At 47.1% G+C, this 12079-nt stretch overlaps 1 protein-coding gene across 2 annotated transcripts in view; it reads left to right on the top strand.

Moving 5' to 3' along the window:
- CSK (C-terminal Src kinase) overlaps positions 1-12079 on the top strand; it is a 624490-nt gene that overhangs the window by 80782 nt on the left and 531629 nt on the right. The window lies entirely within an intron of this gene.

The raw sequence follows: 12079 nt of genomic DNA, 5'->3' as shown, positions 1-12079 counted from the left end.
TCTCTCCATGTCGGGGCCGGTGCGCATAGTCAGATTCGGAGATATCCGTCCTGATGAAGACCCGTAGCTGAGGGCTTACTCACCCTACACGCAATTGGGTCGAAAAGCCGATGATAATCCCCTTTCGGGCTTGCACCCTTGGTACCTCCTTCCCCCAGGCAAGGTCACAGATGAATTCCCACTGTGACACGGCAGAACAAGGAATATTTTCTGACGGACAGTTATGGGGCAGGCCCATTCTACTAGGTAAGGATTTCTAATTCCTTAGAATTGTTACTAGATCAAAGAAAACTCTGTTTTCCCATTACTCTTCTCGGACCCTCTTGGTCCTTTTTACACGAGCACTCACTTTTATCACTCCTTTTGCACGCTACTTGTTAGTAACCCCCCCCATAATGTGTGTATAAATCAATGAGAATTCTTGCTGCAACAAACATTAAATTGTTGGATCAGCACGCAGCATATCTATGGTCATCTTGGTTTATTTAAATCATCTTTGGGCTATTGTTCTCTTTTCCATTGCAGGATTTAATCGCATGAAGAGAAATACTTGTGTTACTAAATAATTATTAACAACCTATTTGTGGAATCAACGTCTAGGACCACTTCTGTCTGTACTAATTGATACCCAGGTCCTATGACTTTTTCTGGGTCACCCCATTTATACTAACAGAATAAAAAATAAGCATGGGGGAGCGCTATCAAGGTCTAAACCTGAAAATCTGAAGCTATTCTCTTTCAGTCTTGGAAACGTGCTAATTCGGTTTTATGTCTGTAACCCTCACGTGAAACTTTCACCTAAATAGCCTGACTTTTCTAATAACTTTAGAAATGCTGAAAACAGAAAAGGACAGAATATTATGACCGCCTGTCACCAGAGAAGCCCAGACACCTAGGCGAAATCTGCATGTTACAGGAAATGCCTGTCTGCCACATCGTGGGGAAATAGCTTCTATGCGTCAGGTTCCGGCTCAGTGAAGATCAGTTTGCTGTTGCTCAAACACACAAATATCAGTCCTGAAAGGAATATATCCTAAACACATGTCTGTATTGAGGTGGCCGTAGTAGGTGCTTGTTAACGAGAATTAATAAAACTGTTTTTGTGCGATTATTAAACAAGCTTGTTTTTTTAAGCTGTTCATCTATGTTCTCAACCTCCATCTCTACTCGTTTAGGAACGACAAACCTTATAATTGGACGAACAGCATATACCCCCAGTTCTGAAAAGCAGTTGCAAAGTTTTAAACATTTTCTTTTATGTTCACCTGTAAGTCCACACGTGTATTTCCTTCACAGGCTATGCATACACTATGAAGGTTTTCACAAAACTGTCGTTTATTCCGCAAATGTGACAGTATTTGGCTTCTTGTACCAACAATTCATTTTTGTACTTTGTGTACTGCATTATACTCTGTAGTAACCACTCTTATAGCGTAAGTTGCAGATCACTCTGTTAATTACAAAGGGAGTGCATATGACTGCTTACAAAGGGAGTGCATATGACTGCTTCCATTCTCACTTACTGCTATTCAGTCTCATTTGAAAGCGGTGTCCTTTTATGAGGCGGTCAGACACTTTCTATGACGAGCTGCCTTTTGACGTACATTGTTACCATCTCAGGTGATCTCACCTGTGCACAGAGGATTTCAAATTTCACAAACGTTGTGGTAACGTGTGGAAATTTGTTATATTTACCAATTTATTCAAGGACAGTACACATGGTCCATACTTAATACTGCATTCTCATTAAGTGTTTGTTAGACAGGTCATGTGCAGGATGCCTATGGAGCATGTGTGACTGGGTCGTCACTATAGTATCTGTTGTAATTTGTAATTTTCCCACTTGGTACATTCCTCCTCCCTTCCCCTCTATTGTTAAGTAGAATGTTCCCTCTTAGGGTTCTGAAGTGTGCCGTAGAATGTTGAGAGATTCTTGTGAGGCATGCAGGCTGTGACAGGAGTGGAGCAGTGGAGACAATCAATAAAGCCTGTCTGAACCCACCTGAGAGTCCGTACTTCTTCCATCTGCGAATCATCTTTGTGACACTGGTGACTAGTTGGATTGCGTAAGGGGGCAACTTTCGTCTCCTCCCCTTCTCTGTTCTCAACAAGTTTCAAGCTGTATCACCACCGATTTGAGGTCCTGTTTCTTTATTATTCTGACTGGTCGCCCCACCGTTGAACCGGCAGAACCTTGGGTCATTTTGCATGCTGCCATCTAACGTAGGAAAGGGTGCCTGAAGGGGGAACACTTCCCCTTTTACATTAGACTGTGGCGGCTGGGACGGTGTTCCTGTCACAGCGCTATTTCTGTGCTGTCTACCAGCTGTGTCTCAGCTCCTCTACTTATTGAGCGTGCCCAGGTGTAAATGAGTCTTCTGGCAGCTCAGTGTCAGTTTGGCCTGTCAAACTGTTTCGTTGATCTGCTAACCGCTTGTCTGCTTTTCATCCCATAGAGAGTGAAGGGGCCGTGCAACACTTCTGAGTGCGGAAAGGCGCAGATATGTCCGGCTTTGTCAACTGAGAGACAGAGTGGTATTTCACTCAGTCAGCTGGTGGGGAAGAGCTGCCCCATGCGGCGCAGTGTAAATGCGGATCGGTTTTTAGGTTGAGGTCCCGTCGCACTGCGTAAGCAGTGGGCGGAGTCCGAAATGTTATGTTTTGGCTACAGTGGGGCTTGAACCCGCCCCTCTTCTCCATCGGCTGGCCTCGTAAATGCTGGCCAGCCATTGGAGGAGAGGGGCATCACTCGGTTCAAGCCCCGTCTTTTCCAGATTCGGGGGCGTTTCTCTCTCGTTTTTTAAGCCCCACCCCTTTTCTAGTGGTGGGCGTTACACCCTTCCTCTCGTCGAGGTCCATGGATTCGAATAAATGCTTTTGACTGGAAGAGTCGTTGCACCAAGTGTTCTAGTTTACCCTGAGGGCTGGTTGACGCTGCGAAGGATGACGAGCAGGACGTCCAAAGCATAAAAAACAAGACCATTAATTCCTCACTTAGACGCACAGACACATAAACCCATGACCTGGCCGCCGACGCAAGCCCTGCCGGACTGGACGTTTGACTCCATTAAACTCCGTCTCGCGCTTCACCACCGGCTTCCAAGCCTCAGCCCCCCTGGGCAAATACTCCTCGGACACCCCAAGGCGTGTCCTCGTGTTTGTACACGAGGCCATGGTCTGCGCGGGAACAATTACTCCTACTTAATACTCTTACTTCCATCCACTTAAAGCCAGACTCCTAATTAAAATCTCACTCGCTCCGCACCACTTGCCAAATGTAGCATAAACAGAAGCGCGAGCTTCACACCCAGGAACAGGCGGCCTCCCGGGGGCGCGTGCAGGGCAGCTGGCAGCCTGGGCATGTCTCAGCGCGCTCCTGCGGGTCACGGCTGGGTGTAACACTGGCGGTGCTCCCGAGGCAGCTCTGCAGCACGTGCTGCACCTGTTCAAGGCAGGGCCGGATCACAGCTGCTTGCAACACTGGCAGTGCTCCCAGGGCAGCTCTGCAGCACGCGTCTACTTTTCCTCCACCCTTTCATCCATTCTCATAGAGTCCCGTGTCCCATACCCTTCTTCCTCATACCCCCACCCTTTCCTTCTTTTTTTTATTTCCTAATTTCCTTTCCTCCTTCCTCCACAATCGCTCCTTTTACTTCATTTATTCTTTTCTCTGTTCAACCCTTTTCCTGTTTGTTCACATCTCCCCCCTGCACTTTCGTTTTCCTCTTCTTTTCCTACCCACCCTTTAACACCCTTACTAGTTGTTGATTACCCTGTTTCCCCTTTCTTTTCATTCTTTCCTTTCAGATTCCTTCTGCCCCGTGCCCTCCGTCCTGCCGCCTCGTCCATTCTAATCTTTTACTGCCCGCCCCCTCCTTCCGCCGCTCGCTCACACAGTGTACCCTTTTCGGCGATTCACTCTCTATTTCTTTCTTTTCACCCTCCACCCCCTCAGCATTCCCAGCCTCCGGATGCCCCATTTCCTTAGGGTTCAATTCTTGGCTGATGTCCCACCTCCCATCCCGTGTGCCCCTTTTCACCAAGCGCTGCCCTCCACCTTCCTTCTCTACTCCCCCCCCCCCTTGTGTCCCAATGCACCGTGGGTCCCAACTTCTTTCCCTGACCTCCCCGCCCACACCTTGTGCCCTTTTCTCCAGGCGCTACCCCCCCTTGCCTTGGGTTCCACCTGCTTTCCCCCTACCCCCGAGCTTGTATCCTTTTTCACCAGGCGCTGCCCTCCCTTGGGTCCCACCTTCCCCCCCCCCGACCTTGTGTCCTTATAACCAGTGGCTGTTCCTCCCTTGCATTTTACCTTCCTTCCCTGCTCCCGTCCCCACTTTTTGCCCCTTTTCACCAGGCGCTTCCCCCCCCCCTTGCAGTCGGTTCCACCTTCCTCCCCCACCCCGCCACACCGACCTTGTGTCCTTTTTCATCAGGCGCTGCACCTTGCCTAGGCCCCCCTATGTCCTTTTTCACCAGGGCTGCCCTCGTTGGTCATTCTGCGCCATCATCACAGTGCCCTGTTATGTGTACCACTGTTCCTTGCATTTAGATGTAAGTATCCACTTTACAAGATCTGGGTGGCCTATAGGGCACCATTCTGTTTGCTTCAATACCCCTACGAACGTCCTGATTAAAAACTAAAATCTATAAGCGAGCAGATGAGCAGTCAGAGCAAGGTGTGTGTGATTTCGAAGCATGCGTGCAGCAGTCTGGGGTACATAATGCTAAGTGGAGATTTGTGGTCCAAAAGTTCCATTAGAGCTGCAGATGGCAAGTGTTTCCTTCCATTCTAAGCTTACGCACTGAACACGACTTACGTGAGTGCCGGGACCAAACAGGGGCCACCAGGGGCTGGATGGTAATTTAGCTGAGCAGTCAGCATCTTGCATCACGTCAGCCTGCTCCCCAGATTGTAAGAGGAGACCGTAATATTGGGCACACCGCACACTGAAAGGAAATGAGCATGGCGTGCAGCTGACAGTAGGAGTATCTAGATATCTAGTATCTATTTTATTATTATTTTGTGCGCTTGTGCTTGCTCATCTACCCCCCCTCGTTGCTCGTGCTTGCTGTCCTGCCCCCCTCTTTGCTTGTGCTTGCTGTCCTGCGCCTCCCTCGTTGCTTATGCTTGCTGTCCTGCCCCCCCTTGTTGCTTGTGCTTGCTGTCCAGCCCCCTCGTTGCTTGTGCTTGCTCCCCTGCCCCGGTTGCTTGTGCTTGCTGTCCTGCCCCCCCCCTCGTTGCTTGTGCTCGCTCCCCAGCCCCCTGTTGCTTGTGCTCGCTGTCCTGCCCCCCGCTTGCTGTCCTCCCCCCTCGTTGCTTGTGCTTGCTCCCCTGCCCCCTGTTGCTAGTGCTCGCTGTTCTGCCCCCCTTGCTGTCCTGCCGTTGCTTGTGCTTGCTCCCCTTCCCCCCGTTGCTCGTATTTTCTGTCCTACCCCCCTCGTTGCTCGTGCTTGCTGTCCTCCCCCCCCCTCGTTGCTTGTGCTTGCTCCCCTGCCCCCGTTACTTGTGCTCGCTGTCCTGCCCCCCCCTTGCTGTCCTACCGTTGCTTGTGCTTGCTCCCCTGCCCTCCCGTTGCTCGTTCTTGCTGTCGTCCCCCCTCCTCCTTGTTGCTTGTGCTTGCTGTCCTGCCCCCTCGTTGCTTGTGCTTGCTCTCCTGCCCTGCTATTGGCATTGTAAATGACAATGCCATTTATTTAGGTTTAAAAAAAAAACTTAAATAAAAATGTAATGAACAATGCCAATAGCTCTAACTGTAAAAATGCCGAGACCATTGCATTGTAAATGCTTGTTCAACTAGTCTGCTGTGAGGGGACGAGCTGCCCTGTGCGGCGCAACACTGAGCTTCCTAGATTCTACATCAGCCGGGGGCAGGGCGGTACTCCACTTTGTCAGCTGTCAGGGGAAGAGGTGCCTCGTTTCTCTGCCTCCGACACAGCGAATTGGGCACCTTTTGCCATTCCTCCTGTGATTTCCCCCGATCTGATGGTTGGTAGTGAAGGAGCCTCCCCTTTATCGTTAGGAGGTCATCTTTGTTTTCTACTTCACGAGAAACTGTCAGGGAGAGCTGCCAGAGTTCCTGCTTCACGTTGTTCCACTGAAGTCCTATTGGAAATTGCGCTGATAGGCAAAGATGTTGCTTGTCATTTTTCTCTACTCAGTAATTGCCCTGACAGGCACAGCTTGTGGTTGTCCAGTGTTGCACTTGCCTTCTGCTGGAGGGTTGTATCTCCTTTTCCTCATGGTTCTTTCTCCTGCATTGTGTGGACGTTGATTGGCACAGCCTGAACTGAAGGACATTCGCAGCTTCTGGAGGTGTTTCAGGTGATATTTTTGTTCTTCCTCTCTCGCTGATAGGCACAGCTTGCCATTCCTGCCTACCTGGACGAAGGTACTCTGGTCTACTTGGTGTTTCCCGTTATCCTTATTTCCCTTCTTTTTAAAGCAAGTATTTTCTTTTTTAGGTGCACTGTGCTTGGGAGGGGGATTCTTTCATTCAGTGGGTTATATGATTTACACACATCTAAGCAATTGGTGCATGCCTGTAATGTAATGTGAAACTGCCTATTTCTCCTGCTGTCTTAATTCTACGGCACAGTTCTATCTCACTTAAGGGCAAGGCTAGCCTTTATCCCCACTCCAGCCCCTCCTTATTTTTACAGACATGGCTGCGGCTTGAATGTCTCAACCGGTTCCGTTTTTGAATGAGATGGGTGAACCAAATATCCCTTGGAAGGAGTGGGCTAACATCATTGAGCCTTATTTGATAGCAGTTGGGGAAGAAACGTTTAGTCCTATCAGGAACCAGCACATTCTCCTCCATAACTTGGGTGCACATGGGAGAAAAGTGTATAATCGTCTTCCGTATCCCGTTTTTGATGATGATGATGATGATGATGATGATGATGATAATGAGGAGGATGAAGCTGATGAATACAGGGTAACCTTCCTCAAATTGGATAAGCAGTTTGGGGACAAAATTAATGTGGTTTTTGAATGGTACAAGTGTTTCTGCCGCATTGAGGGTACGCATAAAAGCATCCTGAACTACCTGGCTGCTCTTGGAGGGTTGAGCAGTCTGTGACTTTGAGGTCTTGAACGATTCTCTCATTAGAGATCAAATTGTACGGTGCACCAACAACATAAGAATCCAGGAAAAATTGTTACAAAACAACCTGACTTGCAAGAAGCGGTGGAAATCGCTAAATCTATTGCACACACTGCAGAATGCCTGAAGGAAATCAGATCGACGTCCTCCAATGAGTCAGTCTCCGCAATAAAAGAGTTGAGCGCTGAAGATGATATATAAAATAAGGAACCCCATCGGAGCCAGACCCAAGTTCGACAGTGAGAACAATAAACTTAAATGTTTTCGATGTAGGAGTAACAATCACCTTGCCAACTCTCCTTTCTGTCAAGCCAAATCTGCCACTTACAGGGAGTGTAACAGAAAGGGACATTTTTCAAGGGTCTGCAGGGATTTCTTCTTTTGGGGAAAAGCGTCATGAATGAAAAGTACAGGAGGAGGTCTCTTAATCAGTCAAGAAAATAATTTTACAATTGAGTACCACAGTTCATGCTATCAACTATCAGGTCTGTGATATCAGCTTAGATGGTAACCCCATCAAAGTGTTCGCTGACTCTAGCTCTCCCTACACTTTCATCATCTCCGCAGATTGTAGCAATATGAAAATAGCTAATGAGGAAGGTCTTCAAATCCCTGACATTGCTCTTAGTTGGTATAATCGTGACCCCATTCCCCTCCAGGAATGGTCTAATACCTCATCATCTTCAAAAATCGTACTACTGTAGGCAAAGTCTGTGTGGTCCATGAGTAGTCAAACCTATTGGGATGGCAACATCAAAAGGAATTGGGGATAAAATTAGATCTCAACAACCCAGAGCAAGTACTGTTGATCAGCCAATCTATTACTGGGGACCGCATCTGTGAAGAATTCTCAGACATATTCATTGACAGATTAGGTCTACTGAAAGACTTTCAGCTCATAATTAAACTAATAAGACTCCAAACCTGATCCATTTCTCACCTCACAAACAAGCCTTTGAAGAATGAACTGTGCAGGTTACAAAGTCAAGGGATTATTCAACCAGTTGAGAGCTCTGACTGGTTGGCGCCTATTGTGATCTCTAAGAAAGACCAGGGCAAAGGGATCAGGCTGTGTGTGGACCTGCGCGACCTCAACCGAAATATCTGGATTGACAGGCACCCACTTCCTTGTTTCCACGAGATGCTGAGCACTATGGGTGCTTCTCGACCTGTCCAGTGCTTGCCACCAAGTTGGACTTCATCCCGAATCCAGATGGTTGACGGCTTTCACCACTTCAATGGGATCTTTCATGTTTTGCAGAATGCCGTTCAAGCTAGCGTCTACTGCCGCGGTGTTCCAAAAAATTATGCAAAGCATCCTGGAGGGAATTCCTCGAGAACTCTGCTTCCATGATGATGTTGTACATCATTTAATCTATGGCGCTACAGTGGAAGAGCATTACAGGTGTTTAAGACAGGTCCTAAGCAAACTCAGAGATGCTGGACTCACACTGAAAAGAGAGAAATGCCAAATTGGAAATGAAATGACCCAGGTATTCCATAGTACACACACCAAAGACTGATTTAAACCCAACATGTGCATGTTGTAGGCTGTCCAAGATGCTGTTGCTCCTACGAACAAAAAGGAGCTGACATCCTTCTTGGGACATGCAGAATTCATGACAAAATGTCTGGAACTTTTCAAATCTATCTCATTGTCTAAGAGAATTACTTAAGAACCATGTTCAATTCATTTGGTTAGAAGAACATAAAAATCCCTTTGAGAACATCAAAAAAGCCATTCTGCCTGGCCCATACTTGTGTAACTTTGAGCATATCAGGAAAACTATACCCCCCCTGATACCAGCAGCAAAGGTCTGGGCGCAACCCTGTCACAGGTCATTGAGGGCAAAAAGAGAATTGTCTTTGCTTCCCGTGCACTAAATACATCAGAAGCAAACTACTCCGTAGTTGCGAGAGAAGCCCTTGCATGCTTTTGAGCAATCAAACACTTCAAATCTTACCAGTGGGGCATTCAGTTTGACATCGGTACAGACCACAAACCCCTCATCCACATGTTCTCCACCAAAGGATCTTACAATAGCAGGCCCGAGTTACTAGATGGGTATTGGACCTAGAACGTTTTTGCTGCAAACTGGAATGTGTCCCAAGTAATGAAAACACGGCCGCAGATTTCCTGTCCAGATCCCCCTTAGAGGAAAGTGAAGTATTTGACACATGCAAATATCTTACCTTGGCAATCAACCTTCTGGCCCTTATTGACGAGTGGAATGCAGCAAATTCTGAGGATGGGGTGCAGTCCAAAGTCCAAGCTTATGCTCTTCAGGGGGTGGCCAAACAGCAGGAGTGAGGTTGACAATGAGGTGAAAGCGTTTTCGGAAGTAAGGCATGAAATAAACATAAGCAATAATCTTATGCTCTGGAATGACAATCACACCTCCTTCAAAGTTAAGGGACCTGGTTATTAATCTTGCCCATGAAGGTCACTTGGGTAGAAGCCTCACCAAATCCTGGGTAAGGGAATGCTTTTGGCTCACTGGTATGGATGCCATGGTTGAGGACAAGTTAAAAGACTGCTTAGTCTGTACCAACAGTGGCAAAGCCAATGTTGTCCATCAGGCTCTTATATCCCCTGTGAACGTTCCCGACAAACCTTGGGGAAAAAGTGGCTTTAGACATCATTAGTCCCATCAGTAAGGCAGGAGGGACAAAACGTTTCGCTCTAGTCATGGTAGATTACCATTCTCATTTGGTAGTTACCAGAATGGTTCATCAAATCACCTCAGAACACATCCTAAAATTCTTGAAATACTTTTTTATTGTGAAGGCATACCTGCCACCATCATAACAGATAACTTAGTGCAATCTAAGTCTTCTGCCATGATGGCGTTTCTAGCCTATCTCAACATTTCTAACTTCAAAACAGCTTTATACTACCCCAGGGCCAATGGGCCTGTGGAGAGAATCAACTGCATGGTAAAGGAATGCATCCAATTAGCCAGTGTAAACCACTTGAATGTGGAAAATGCCTTACAGGAGAGGTTGTGGGCATACCATACCACTTCTAGCTCTGTAACAGGAGTTTCGCCCTTTACTGCCCTTACAGGAAGGAAACTGTGTATTAAATTATTTCCGGTGTGGTTGGGTGTAGGAAACTTAGTAGTACACCTTTCCAACCTGGTGAAAGACAAAATTGCACTCCACCAAGCTAAGTATGAAAGCTGATACAATGCCAAACATGGCACCAAGAGTCAACCATGGAATGCAGAGGACTGGGTACATGTAAAGAAGCCTAGTGGCCGGAAAGGGTCTATGTCCAAATCCTTTCAACCCATGCCCATCGGTTCAACCAAACTAAATATTGCGATAATGGACAATTGACAATGTTGGAGTATGGACAGACTGGTTCGTCACAACCCTCGCCCTGTACCTACCAGTGAGGGTTCTTCAAGCGTGAGGGTGTTGGCATGTTGAGAAACCAAAGTGCCGGTCTGGCATAAAGTCCGTCATGGTTACCTGAATTGTTTACCCGAGAAGTGTCTGCTATTTCCCGCTGTCTTCTCCCTGCCTCTCTCTTCTCCTTCCTCTGCCCTCCCCCTTCATTTCTTTTTCTCGTGCAGCATGTGTCCTCTCCCTCTTTCTGTTTCCTAAGGGGAAAGGTGTTGCAATTTCTAATCTTCCCACTTGGTACATTCCTCCTCCCCTACCCCCATTGATTTAAAAAAAATATCTTTATTGGCATTTTCTTGATTGTAATATAGATACAGTGGAGATTTCCATGCAGAAAAAGTATGTCCATTTTAACATCGATATTCTCATTCAACGGCAGTAGTATATAGAACAGTAACCTATAACCCTGTAGAGATAATATCTCCATTCATTTTTGTCGCAAGCCCTTCCCTCCTAACCCCCCCTCTCCTGCCTACTAACCTGTGGCCATGGGGGCTCACTGCTAGTCCTCTATCAGGAGACCATAGTCTCCGTGGTTTCCATATTTTCTGAAACTTTTTGGGACAGCCACGAGCCATACACGTTGTTTTCTTCCCTGGCACATACATGCCCATTCCCTTTCTCCACTCATCTACTGAGGGGCTTTGTACTGTTCCCTCATGTGCGTGCCAAATGGCGTTTGGCCACCACTAGTCCTAAGGTAAGTATTGTCTGCTTTTTTTTGGGGAGGTCCACTTCTGTATGAATGCCCAGCAACACAAATTTGGGGTCCAGGAGTACCTTGCCCTCTAGTATATCCTCTAGCTCAGTAAGTAGGGCTCCCCAGTATTCCTGTATGTGCAGGCATTCCCAAATTGTATGAAAGTAGGTACCATTAGCCATGTTGCATCTCAGGTATTTGGGTGTGTCAGCTCTCCCTATATAATGCAGCTGTGCTCCGTCGTAATAAATCTTGTGCAGGTTTTTAAACTGGTTTAATCTAAAGCGGGACCTAATAGCCACATCCCGGGGGTGCATCAACTCAATTTCCCAGTCTAGGTAGTCTATTTCGCCTAGATCCACTTCCCATTTTGCCCTCAAATTATGGTCTGATTCGTCCAGGAAACCTCCTTTTCTTTAATTTGGCCCATTAAGAGCCGTTCTTCTAAAGGGGCATACTCTGTATCTATATTCTGCGCTTTCCAGTCATGTGCCAGTTGCAAATATTTGTAGTGTTGCATCCGGTGCATGTCGTACTCTTTCTGGAAGAAGGAAAATGCTGCAAGCTCAGTACGGTCTAGTATGTCTTTGATTTGAGAGATCCCCAACAGGTCCCATCCCTGGAACCCACTCAGCTTTGTGAATTCTTTAAGTCGTTCCCCCTATCCAAAGAGGGGTTTTTGTGACCCGATCATTCCATTTTTATTTGTTTTTTTGCTTTCCTCCAAGCTGTTATCGCCACTCGTGAGGCCATTAAAGGTTGCGTGACTCCTTTCCCTCCATAAAGGTAGCGTGTGTGCGGGCGATTTTTGAATTGCGATCCGTTCCAGCACATATGAGGGGTGGTCGCCCAGCAGATC

This window comes from Lissotriton vulgaris, chromosome 2_2 (genome assembly GCF_964263255.1).
Source record: "Lissotriton vulgaris chromosome 2_2, aLisVul1.2, whole genome shotgun sequence".
NCBI lineage: Eukaryota > Metazoa > Chordata > Amphibia > Caudata > Salamandridae > Lissotriton > Lissotriton vulgaris.
Note: the sequence above shows the minus strand (reverse complement) of the source record. Positions and strands in the feature narration are given on the sequence as shown.